We start from the raw sequence: 11,679 nt of genomic DNA on the forward strand, positions 1-11,679 counted from the left end.
ATGGGTAATTTCAGGTCCATTTGAACACATTTCATATAATCAGGACTACCTTTAATCATGCACATCCTTCACCCTTTATGATTAAATATTTTATACTGAAAAGCAAAATCTGAGGCTCAGTTGGAAAATTCTGCTCCATGTTTTTGCTATAGTGACAGTGGTTGACGTGGTATACAAAGGTATGCCATACTGCCACTTCTTCTACTGCTTTGATTGTAAAATAAACAAACTCCATTCACTTACATTTCCACACCAGCATTTCTAATTTTCAACTTCAACCACTATATAGTGCAATAGTGAGATATGCCCCCACAAGCCAAGGTCATTTTACAGTAGCAATTGCCATTGACTCAGGTAACAAACTACCATTTTTTTTAGAGTATCTGACTTCCATTTTATCTGGTTTCCTAGGTTTATCTGTTTTATCTCCTTTAGTATGGAATATATATTGAATAATGTCTGCTGCACCTAGAGGGATAGATTCCCATGTTCCCATGATATTCATATTATGTTTAACATTATGCTTACATAATGAAGAGTAGGGACTCTAGAATTTGTGGGCACATTATAGTCATGGAACACTACAACCATGTCTAGAAAATGCCACTTGTTTAGCTCTGGTGAAGTAAGCCGAGTGTAGAAAATTTCAACGTAGTGGAAAACATCTGTTAACCTCAAGGTATTTTTCAAAAAATGCTTGCCATACATGCTTCAATGTCTGCAGCGATATATATGACAATTGGCCCAATATTCCAGCTTGTGTAGTCCCAAAACAAACTCCATGTCTGATAATTATTTTCAGACATCTTGGTAAATGTGGTTGAAAGATGACCACTCTAATTTGCTCCAATGACACAGTGGGAATGCTGAAAGGTTGAATCTTAACCCATTTGGCAACTTTTGTGAGACCAATTTGTGTTCTGGTCTTGCTGCTCAGTGTTCGGGTTGAGTGGCAAGATTCTACTGTGAATGGCTGGCTTTACAGACAGAATGCCTAAGGTGCATAGAAAGAAAATAAATGATTAAATAGTCTTAATCTGAGTAGTATGTTACAGATAGATGTATTTTTTGAAGAATTTCAGGTAATATGACAGAGTAATCCCAGTAGGTTCTGAAATAATGAGGTAGATTTCCTGGATACACATTAAGGGCCTAAATCATTAAGGAACATAAATGCCCATCTGTGCCATACTTTGCGTAAACTCTCTCTGTGCATGCCCAGAACAGAACTATAGGCAAGTGAATGCAACAACCTCCAATTCATCTTCAAGAGCAAAGGACCCTTACGGCAGCCTACGATTTCAAAGGCGGAATGGGCATATGCACAAAGTCAATGTACAGTAAGGGCGTGCCAAGCTGAAGTGCATACAATGTACAATCCAAGCTTTGGGCATCTCAAAAGCTACATGTTTTTCTATCTTATCATTTGCACCAGCTAGTGATGACAGCTGTGTTTGCATGCTAGAACATATGTTTGCAATCAGGAATAACTGTAAAAATGCATTTTCTGTACAGTAGACAATTATAATATCATGATAAAAAGTATTGGAGTGAAAACATTTTTTTTTACATTTTTGTAATTAATGACTATGGGCCTGATTCATTAATGATCTTAACTTGAGAAACTTCTTATTTCAGTCTCCTGGACAAAACCATGTTACAATGCAAGGGGTGCAAATTAGTATTCTGTTTTGCACATAAGTTAAATACTGACTATTTTTTAATGTAGCACACAAATACTTGATAGCTTATTTGTACACTGAAATTTAAAGTTGATATTTGTGTGCTACATGAAAAAACAGTCAGTATTTAACTTATGTGCAAAATAGAATACTAATTTGCACCCCTTGCATTATAACATGGTTTTGTCCAGGAGACTGAAATAAGAAGTTTCTCAAGTTAAGATCCTTAATGAATCAGGCCCCATATCATTAACAGTTGGCTTTCATTGAATACTTTAATTTTTTCGGTGCGTTTTTCTGGGACTTAATATTTCACATGTATTGAACGTATGTGTATTGTTTGTTAGGCCAGAGCGTACCTAGATCCGTATTCAATTAGAGATGTATCTTCAGATCGGGTCCTAGTTGAATACAGATGTGTGTATGGCTGATTTACGTACGTTTTAAAAAATATGCAATTTATGTTCGTTTTGCCTAGCTCAGGGGTAGGCAACCTACGGCTCTCCAGGTGTTATGAAACTACAAATCCCAGCATGCCTTGCCACCTATCTGCTGGTTATGTACTTGCAAAGCATGCTGGTACTTGTAGTTTCACAACACCTGGAGAGCCGCAGGTTGCCTACCCCTGGCCTAGCTTATTGAATTAGTCCCTAAAAATTTTCTGAGGATTGTGGCATAGAATATAGAGTATGGTGATTAAACGTAAGGGGCCTGATTCATGCAATTATAGTTTAGGACTAAGACTAAAGACCAGTTTTAGAGCTTAACAGGGCCAGAGTGGGACTAAAAATCAGCCCTGGTTTTTGAAGCAAACAGGCCCACCTCTGTTGATGAGCAGGAAAAAACTGTGTGCCGCTGCGCAGCGGCGGCGCCACCAAGGGAGTGACCACATTATGTTGGGGGCATGGTCAACATGGGGCATTGATACATACATTATAATAAAACATTACATTTATCAGGCCCTCCCCATCCACATCATGCCACCCCCCACCCCAGAAACACATTACAACATCCCCAGTCCACTGTACTTATCTATGCTTCTGATGCTGCTGACATCCATCAGGGTAGGAACTTCCTGTAGAGTGAGCATGGAAACTCTTAGTCTCACAAGATTAATAAATCTCATGAGACTTAGAGCTCCTCAGCTTGCTCTGCAGTCTCTGTCCTGTCCAGGGACCGGGAGCAACTATCAGATTCCTCCTGCTAACCAGAGCTGGATTAAGGGTCAGGGGGCCCTAGGCACTTAAGACAGTGGGGCACCTATGATGTAATATGGTTATTAGACACATTTTCAACAAATACACAGGCAATACTGTGAGCACTACTGTTAGGTGCACACAGTTCTGCCTTCACAAGCAGTACAATGTGAAGTAGGACATACCTCCCAACTGTCCTTGCAGTCAGAACAAATCCTGACTAAGCGGGACAGTCACCCACCAAATTCAGGACAGTTGGCAGACTGTCCTGCTCTCTCCTACCTGTCTTGTCATTGTCACCACTTGTGGTTGCTGGTGTCTTTTGATCAGTTGCTACTTGTCTGTATCCTGGAATGTTGGGGGCCCTATTTAGAAAAAAAATGGGTACATGAAATTTAGAAAACTCCAACCAGCACCGCTGTTAAATCAATATAGCACCCACGTTTTAAAATTAGTCCTCACTGCAGCCCCAACATTAAAATAATAGTATTCCAATTTAATAAATAAACCTATTTCCCTCCCTACATACAGCCCCAGCAATAAATTAATAGTATTTACATTTCATAAATATACCTATTTCCTGCAACCATCACTGCCATTAAATTCATAGTCACATTTAATAAAGAGACCTCATTCTCCCCAAACTCACCCCCACATTTAATAGCCCCCAAACCACCCCATCTTAAATTAATAGTCCCCACTATTACATTGCCCCACCATTACCCCGAAAACTAATAGCATCTATTAATTAGTCACCATGTACCTCACACATACTACATTGCCAAAAGCTCCATGTGCCATCACACACATATTACTGTGCCCCTTTATCATCACCACGCTGTGCCTCCTTATGATCACACTGTGCCCCTACATCACAACCAGGTTATGCCCCCTTATGATCGCACTGCACCCTCCATGCTGATTTCCCCCCCTTCATCACCCTGTGTCATGCTGCTCCCCCCTTCTTCATCCCATTGTCCCTTTTATCCCCCCTTTCTTTATCACTCTGTGCCTTTTATCTCCCCTCCCCTTTCTTCATCCCCCTGTGCCTTTTATCTCCCCCCCTTTCTTCATCTCCCTGTGCCTTTTATTTCTCCCCCCTTTTCTTCATCACCCTGTACCTTTTATCTCTCCCCCCACTTCTTCATCACCCTGTGCCTTGTATCTCTTCTCCCACCCCGTTTCTTCATCCCCCTGTGCCTCTCTGCAGTCCTCCACTCTTTTACTTACCTCTGTATTGCCTTCTATCATCTTTATTTTCTTTTTTTCTCTTTTCTCTCTTCTTTCTTCTCTTTTCCGTGCACCCATAACTGAATGTCGGGCGTGACGTGATGAAGTCACACCCATCATTCAGTGCAAACAGGAGGGGGGGAAGAGGTAAGCCTGTGCCGCGTTAATGTGAGTATTTGTATACTCACACGCTCGTTGCGCCAGAGGCCACCCCCTCCCCAGCTGCACAAAAAAAAAGATTAAAAAAAAAGTTTAAAAAAAAAATACAATTTGAGAGTGAGGGCGGTGGTGCACCGGCGCCGCGATCATATGGGTATACAAAAAATCACATGATCGGCCCATATAGCCATCGGCCCTTCTGGCACATGCCAGAAGAGCCAGATGGCCAGTCTGGCCCTGGAGCTCATCTTAGTTATAAGCTTGTGACTTGTTTTCAATAGGGTTATAGTAATGTTAGGTCTATGATTAAAGCTTGGGGTAAGTACAGATTTAGGCTAATTTAGACTATTTTAAATGTGAGGCTAGCTTAATTTTTTATTATTTTATACAGTGGTCTTAGTGGAAATTTAGAATTGACGGTATGGAAATCTAGAAGTGGTGGTATGAAAAGTGTAATGGGAATGTAAATTAATGGAATTTAATAGTTTTAATAGTTTAATAGTGGAAAATACAAGTATGAGATGACCAGCAACTCTCACCTACCTGGTAGTATTGTTGTTTGTGTGACAAGAACTTTCTCATATTGAGACCATTCAGCCTATCCAGTACTGTTACCATTGCCCCAGTTTATATACGTAGTTTCCTTTTTATTGTTTATTGTTAATGATGATAATCCAGTATATTTTTAATTGTGTCACTTTCTTACATTTACATATCCACTTTCCTGTATCTGATGCAATCGCATGATTTGTTGGTTGAAATAAGGAAACAATTGGTTTATTCAACCCTCTTTATTACAAAAAAAAATACAAGAATTACAAAATTATTAAGAATATATTCAAAAAACATTTGAACATTTTGATCAGTGTCTATTTATTAAAAATTAAAAATAACTTACCACCAGTTCCCAGCACTACAATTTTGTAGAGTTTATCATATAAAATATAAACTTGCACTTAGTGGAGGAGTTTAAAGTGTGTGGAAAAAAATGTTTAAGCTATTAGACCTTTCAACATAATCACAGTTTCTTTCCTTGACAGATTGGATGAATATATCTTAGGAACTGATATTGTGGATGTACTTCTGGTCACAAGAAGAAAATTACATCAATTGGGACATTATATTATAAAGACTGAATCTCATATACAGACAATTATGTAATACATCCAATCGCAAGGAAGGAACTATATGGATTGATAGGGGTTCTGAGATATGATCATATATGTATTAGTTCTGTATTGGAGCATGTAAGCATATCAGTTGTGAGCGCTGTTCCTAGATTCCATTTGTTTTCTTGGGTATTGTACTCTTAACTCCTGTGGATCGTAGTATATATATATATTTTATATTCGTATAACATTGGTACCCAAGCCAAAATTTGCATATGGTGTCCTTTCATCTTCCACCTTTTTTTGGGCTACATTATGTTTACATTAGACAACTGCCCACTTGTACATTATCCACGGCCAAAGCATCCTAAAACACCTTGAAACATGCTGGTACCTTACAGATCACTGATCCCTGTGACAGCATGCTTACCTGTTCACAAATCAGTTGGTGTTAAATTCTGACGTGCTGGAAACATTTCATGAAGTAATTTAGATCTGCTGAAATTTAATGTAATCTAAACTGTGAGGGAGCAAGAGTGTAATAATAGGGTTTAATACTCTCTAAAACACTAGCATTTTGCAGTTGATTAAAAGGTTCCATGGCTACATGTAATGTTTTCATGTAAATGGATAATATTGGTACAACCCAATAAGAATATCTGAGGACAGTTTCCAGGCTTTGAGGAGAAAGTGCTACAGCCACATTAGCGGTTTGCTTGCAAAATCGTTTAAGGCTAATCTGGAGTAGAGATGCTCAGGCTCGGTTCCCCAAGAACCGAACAGACCCAAGCTTAGCAGATCCGAGTACTGAGCCGTCCCGGCTCGGTACTTTTCGTGCACCCTCGGAATTGAAAACGAGGCAAAACGTCAATGAGGCGTTGTTGGATCTCGCGAGTTTTGGATTCTATAAGTACCGCCCTCCACTGCGATCCAGCGCATTTCAGGGAAGGACACAGAAGGGGTAGCACGGTTCTTGGCAGTCCCTAGTGCAGTTGGGCAGCGTCATAGGTAGAAAAGAAAGAGGAGGGGTAGCAGTGTTCTTGAAAGTCTCCAGTGACATTCAGGAGAGCTCCATTGCTAATTGTCATTGCTGAAATAGAAATAATAGGGTTGGCAGTGTTCTTCAAAATCTTCAGTTACATTGAACTGTGCCATAGCTCACCCAGAAATAGGAGAGGTGGCAGCGTTTAGTGCTGAAACAGAAACTCAAATAATAGGGCTGGCAGTGTTATTAAAAGTCTCCAGTCACATTTTAATGTGCCATAACTCATACAGAAACAGGAGGGGTGGCAGTGTCCTTGTCACACTCCAGTCTTCTGTGTTATATAAGTAACACACAAAGAGGAGAGCTCCATTGCTCCATTGCTAATTGCCTTTGCTGAAATAGTAATATTAGGGCTGGCAGTCTTGGTCTTCTAAATCTGTAGTCAAATTGTACGGTGTTATATAGCTAACACACAAACAGGAGTGCTCCATTGCTAATTGTCATTGCTGAAATATAAATAATAGGGCTGGCAGTCTTGGTCTTCTAAATCTGCTGTCACAATGTACTGTGTTATATAGGTAACACACAAGGAGGAGAGCTCCATTGCTCCATTGCTAATTGCAACACTTTTCTTTACTGACACTGCTGTATGGCAATGTTTCCTAGATGTGCTAGGAACTGCCTTGTGTTTGAGTCATTGTTCTGTCGCTTAGCATCCAGGGTGGTCGCTGCAGTCTTTGTTTGAAAGTGTGTGAAAATAAACCTGCAGTCACATTGTACTGTGTTATATAAGTAACACACAAAGAGGAGAGCTTCATTGCTCCATTGTTAATTGTCTTTGCTGAAATAGGAATAATAGAGCTGGCAGTCTTGGTCTAAATCTGCAGTCAAATTGTACAGTGTTACATAGTTAACACGCAAACAGGAGAGCTCCATTGCTAATTGTCATTGCTGAAATAGAAATAATAGGGCTGGCAGTGTTCTTCAAAATCTGCAGTTACATTTTACTGTGCCATAACTCATACAGAAACAGGAGGGGTGACAGTGTCCTTGTCACTCTCCAGTCTCAGTCCCTCTACTAATCCCTCTACCTCATGTGCTAAAGCATATGTTCAAGTGCATAGTCGTTTTAAGTCAGGGAAACAAAAATGTAAATTTAAAACTTGTACCTTTTTTAAGAAAAAAAACACCTCTCTAATAAAGGTTAAAGTTTACTGTAGAAAAACATAAAATTACCAACATGCCATTTTACCCAAAATATTACCAAGCAAACCAGCATCAACCAAGCTTTCTTGTCTCAGCTAGATCTCAGCACCTGCAATCTACACTGTCATCATATTCATCCTCATCAGTGTGTACATCATCCTCAAACAATAGTAATTCATCACCGCTGGAATCCACCATCACAGAAGTCTGTGTACTTTGATGTAATTGCTGCTAATTGCCTTCCTCATGGAATTTGTAGTTCATTTTATGGAAGAGCTGTCACGATATTTGGGCAATTCTTTTAGACCAGACCACATGTCAAAATGTTGTGCAGACTCATCTGCATCAACCCTGGGTGTCTTGGGAAAGCTACGTTTATTCCTAGCAGCAATTTCCAGAGAAACTGAAGGAGGAGACGTCATTGTGTCATGTACCACTTGAGCTCTTAGCTTGCTGACCATGAGCTCATTGTATCTTTTAAGATCTGGGTCAGATGGAAAGAAAGAGAAGACATATCTCTTAAACCTAGGATCAAGCACAATTGCCAAAATGTCATGATCCGATTTCAAGATGTTGATAACTCTTGGATCCTGGCGAAGTGAATAAAGTATTTAATCTACGAGTCCAACATAATTAGCGGAATTGCTTTGTTTTATTTCCTCCTTCAATATTGCTTGCTGCTTTTCAAAAAGTCTAATTAGGGGAATCATTTGACTCAAGCTAACAGTGTCTGCACTCTCTTCACAGGTGACTACTTAGAGTGGTTTCAGCACCTTGCACAACAAGGTGAGTATTCTCAACTGCGCTGGACTAAAGTACATTTACCCTAAATTCTATTCTTCTTGCTGCTGCTGCATTCTCCTTCATGCTGTTGCAGAATCCCGAAAATGACCCTAAATATTTTGGGACACAGACAGCATCTCCTGCATGTCATTGTCATTTTTTAAAAAAGTTCTGTACCATCAAATTGATTGTGTGAGCAAAACAGGGAATGTGATGGAAATCCCCCCGGGCTGTAATGCTCTAACAATATTGGTGGCGTTATCAGAAATCACATATCCTCAGGAGAGTCCAAGCAGGATAAGACATGTTGCAATGACATCCCTTAGTTTTTCAAACCGTTTGTCAGCGATATTACCTCTAACCTGCGCCTTGTCTCGTCTCTCATAACCACCTCTCACTCCCACCTTCAAGACTTCTCCTGTGCTGCTCCCCACTTATGGAATTCATTACCACGCTCAATCAGACTTTCCCACAACCTTCAATGCTCTTTGAAAATCCATCTCTTTTTTAGAGGTCACCTTATCCTCGATAACACTATTCACACTAATGCACCCTCACAACTATCCCAATCTCCACTCTGAGCTACACTCACTCCTCTTGTTTCAGCTGTGCCCTCTTCCCTTTAGAATGTAAACTAATGAGCAGGGTCATCCATAGCCTTTGTTTTCATGTCTCCATTCATTTTGCCTGTTCTTGTTTTACTTGTGTCCTGTTTTATGTATGCCCTTGTCTTCCCTACTGTACAGCGCTGTGGAGCACTGTGGTGCTTTACAAATCTACGATAATAATAATAATATGCCTGTTAGTGAAGCAGATGATACACAGAGTACCTGCCTCTGAAAATGTGATGTTCTTGGGTACATGCTGCTGCTGTCCCTGCTGGTGAAGGTGAATCACCAACCCAGTGGGCTGTCACAATCATATAATCTCTAGTTTGCCCAGTTCTGCTTGTCCACATATCTGTGGTTAAGTGTACAGTGGATAGAATGGCATTTTGTAGCCCAATAATTACATTTTTATGAACCTTCTGGTAGAGGTGAGGAATAGCTTTTCTAGTTAAATGGTGTTGTTATGGAATTTGCTAACAGGAACAGAAGATCTCAAGTAACTAAATAAAACCAGCTGCATTAATATTGAATATTGGACGCAGATCTAATACTAGCATAGTCGCCATGACGTCTGTGATCTGATTTGCGACTGGGTGACAACTTTCATGCTTGCTTCCTCTTGCAAAGGATTTTGTAACAGTCAATTGTTGTAAACTACTAGTAGTCTTGTTCTTGGTCTGCTTCTGGGTTGAGATCGACCCCCAGCAGTGGGCCTAACACTTAAGGATTCTTCTGAGGAGTCCTGAATATGGAATGAGTCATCTCACCTTAGAAACTTGGATGCAGGCCAACTGCGATCGCTTGTGAGGATATTAATGCTGAAGATGTTGAGGGTGTAGATTGCAGGAGAGAAGCAAGGTAGCTGATGCTGAACTGCTTGCTGTTATTTTTTAGCATAAGTTACTGATTTTCACAAAAGCTTTCCATGAACTCTCTTCAAATGGCATAACATGGATATGGTTCCTAGATGGTTAAGGTCCCTACCTCTACTGACTGTGGCTTTACAATGTTACAAATGGCTAGACAACTGTTGTCAGGATTTGTGTAAAAATAATACCACACATAAGAAGAGGATATTTTGGTCTCATGCCCAGGCATGACAATGGCCTTCTTATTATCACTGGCAAGAACTGCTTCCACTGGTGCATGACTTGCCACAGTAGAGTTCATTAACAGCACTGTTTGCTTAGGTGCCTTAAGTCTATTGTTAACTTGTTTTGTGGGGGCCCAAACAAACAAAGCACTTCAGCCACAAAAGTGGCACTGCTTGTCGCTGGCGTGTTTGCTTTGTTAAACTGTACATGTCCTTTTCATTACCATATATAAGGATGGGTGGGAGGGCACAAGGACAGTTCCATCTTGCACCACTTTTCTTTTCTGCCACTGCTGTGTGGCAATGCTTCCTAGATGTTCTATGAACTGCCGTGAGTTTGTGTCATTGCTCTGTCGCTTAGCATTCAGCCAGGTTGCTGCAGTCTTTGTATGACAGTATATGAAAATAATATTGTGACCTGTGAGGTTGTCAAAGTTGACTGCAAATGACTGGAAATTAGTGTTATCGAGTTTAATAATAATGTAGGGGGGGGAAGCAAAATTATGTGATTTTAGCAAAAAAATAGGGATTTTAGGGATCCAGAACCAAATCCAAAAACAAAACACGCAATGGTGGTTTTGCCAAAATCAAAGCATGAAGTTAATCCAGATCCAAAACCAAAACCAGAACATGGGAGTCAGTGAACATCTGTAATCTGGAGTGAGATTGTTGGATTTGCAACACGAACTGGAGTAAAGTTCTGTGTATACAAGACAATGCCCCAAATTTGGAACAGATGGCAGACTGTGGTGCTCTTTCCTACCTGTTCTTGCAACTTTGACTACCTGATGCAGCTGGTGTCTCTCAATTGCTGCTTGACTGGATCCTAGAATGTTGGTGTTCTTTTTAGTAAAGAGATAGTTACTAATCACCTTTTGGAAACTGTGTCAAAATGGCATAAAAGAGCCTTTAAATCCTGGATGTTTGAAATGTTTTACATGTCAGCATGCAAGTGAGTGCCCTGAAAAAATGATAGGGTGAAATCCAGCTGATGACTGGAGTATAGGGAGCCTGCATGTGCAGGAGGCAAATGAGACAGCCTAAGTGTGTCTTCATAAAGAGAGAAAATAGAGACTAAACTGTGAGTAGCTGTGGAAATATTTGGTATATAATATAACATTGATGCAATGAAATTGTACTGTTTATCCTGTGACTGTGAATAGACAAACCATGATTATAATAGATATTGATCTTAATTCTAATATTAAATAATTATTATTTTATCTACTTCCTTGGATTTCTGTAAGTGAATGGATTACACTTAGAGAGGTCCATAATTTTGCACTGTTCTTATTTTTATTTAGATTGTCTCCCAATACTGCCAGTCCTATCTTTCTGTCCTGCTATTTCAATCTTTTTGTCTTGCCAGTGCTGTCTATCTATCCTGTCAGTCTGTCTCCCTACCATTCCTGCCCGTGTGTTTGTCTGTCCTGTAAGCGTGTCTTATTTTTTTCAGTCCTGTCTGTCCTGGCAGTATGTGTGTCTTCCAATTCTGTCAGTGTCTGTCTGCTCTACCAGTCCTGTCTGTCCTGCCAATGGTGTCTGTTTGTCCTGTCAGTGGGTTGGTCTCCCAGGCCTGTCATTAGCAATGTTGCTTTTATGATGCAGGGAGTCAGTTCACCACCAAT

General features: G+C 40.1%; 1 protein-coding gene across 1 annotated transcript in view; it reads left to right on the top strand.

The window, feature by feature from the left end:
* Window positions 1–1,503, top strand: part of WDR27 (WD repeat domain 27) — a 449,814-nt gene extending 448,311 nt beyond the window's left edge. Inside the window, exon 26 of the transcript XR_012689733.1 lies at window positions 1,485–1,503. The gene's annotated coding sequence lies outside the window, so the exon portion shown is untranslated. The remainder of the gene's footprint in view (window positions 1–1,484) is intronic.
* Window positions 1,504–11,679: the final 10,176 nt, after the last annotated feature.

Source organism: Mixophyes fleayi, chromosome 3 (genome assembly GCF_038048845.1).
Source record: "Mixophyes fleayi isolate aMixFle1 chromosome 3, aMixFle1.hap1, whole genome shotgun sequence".
Taxonomy (NCBI): Eukaryota; Metazoa; Chordata; class Amphibia; order Anura; family Limnodynastidae; genus Mixophyes; species Mixophyes fleayi.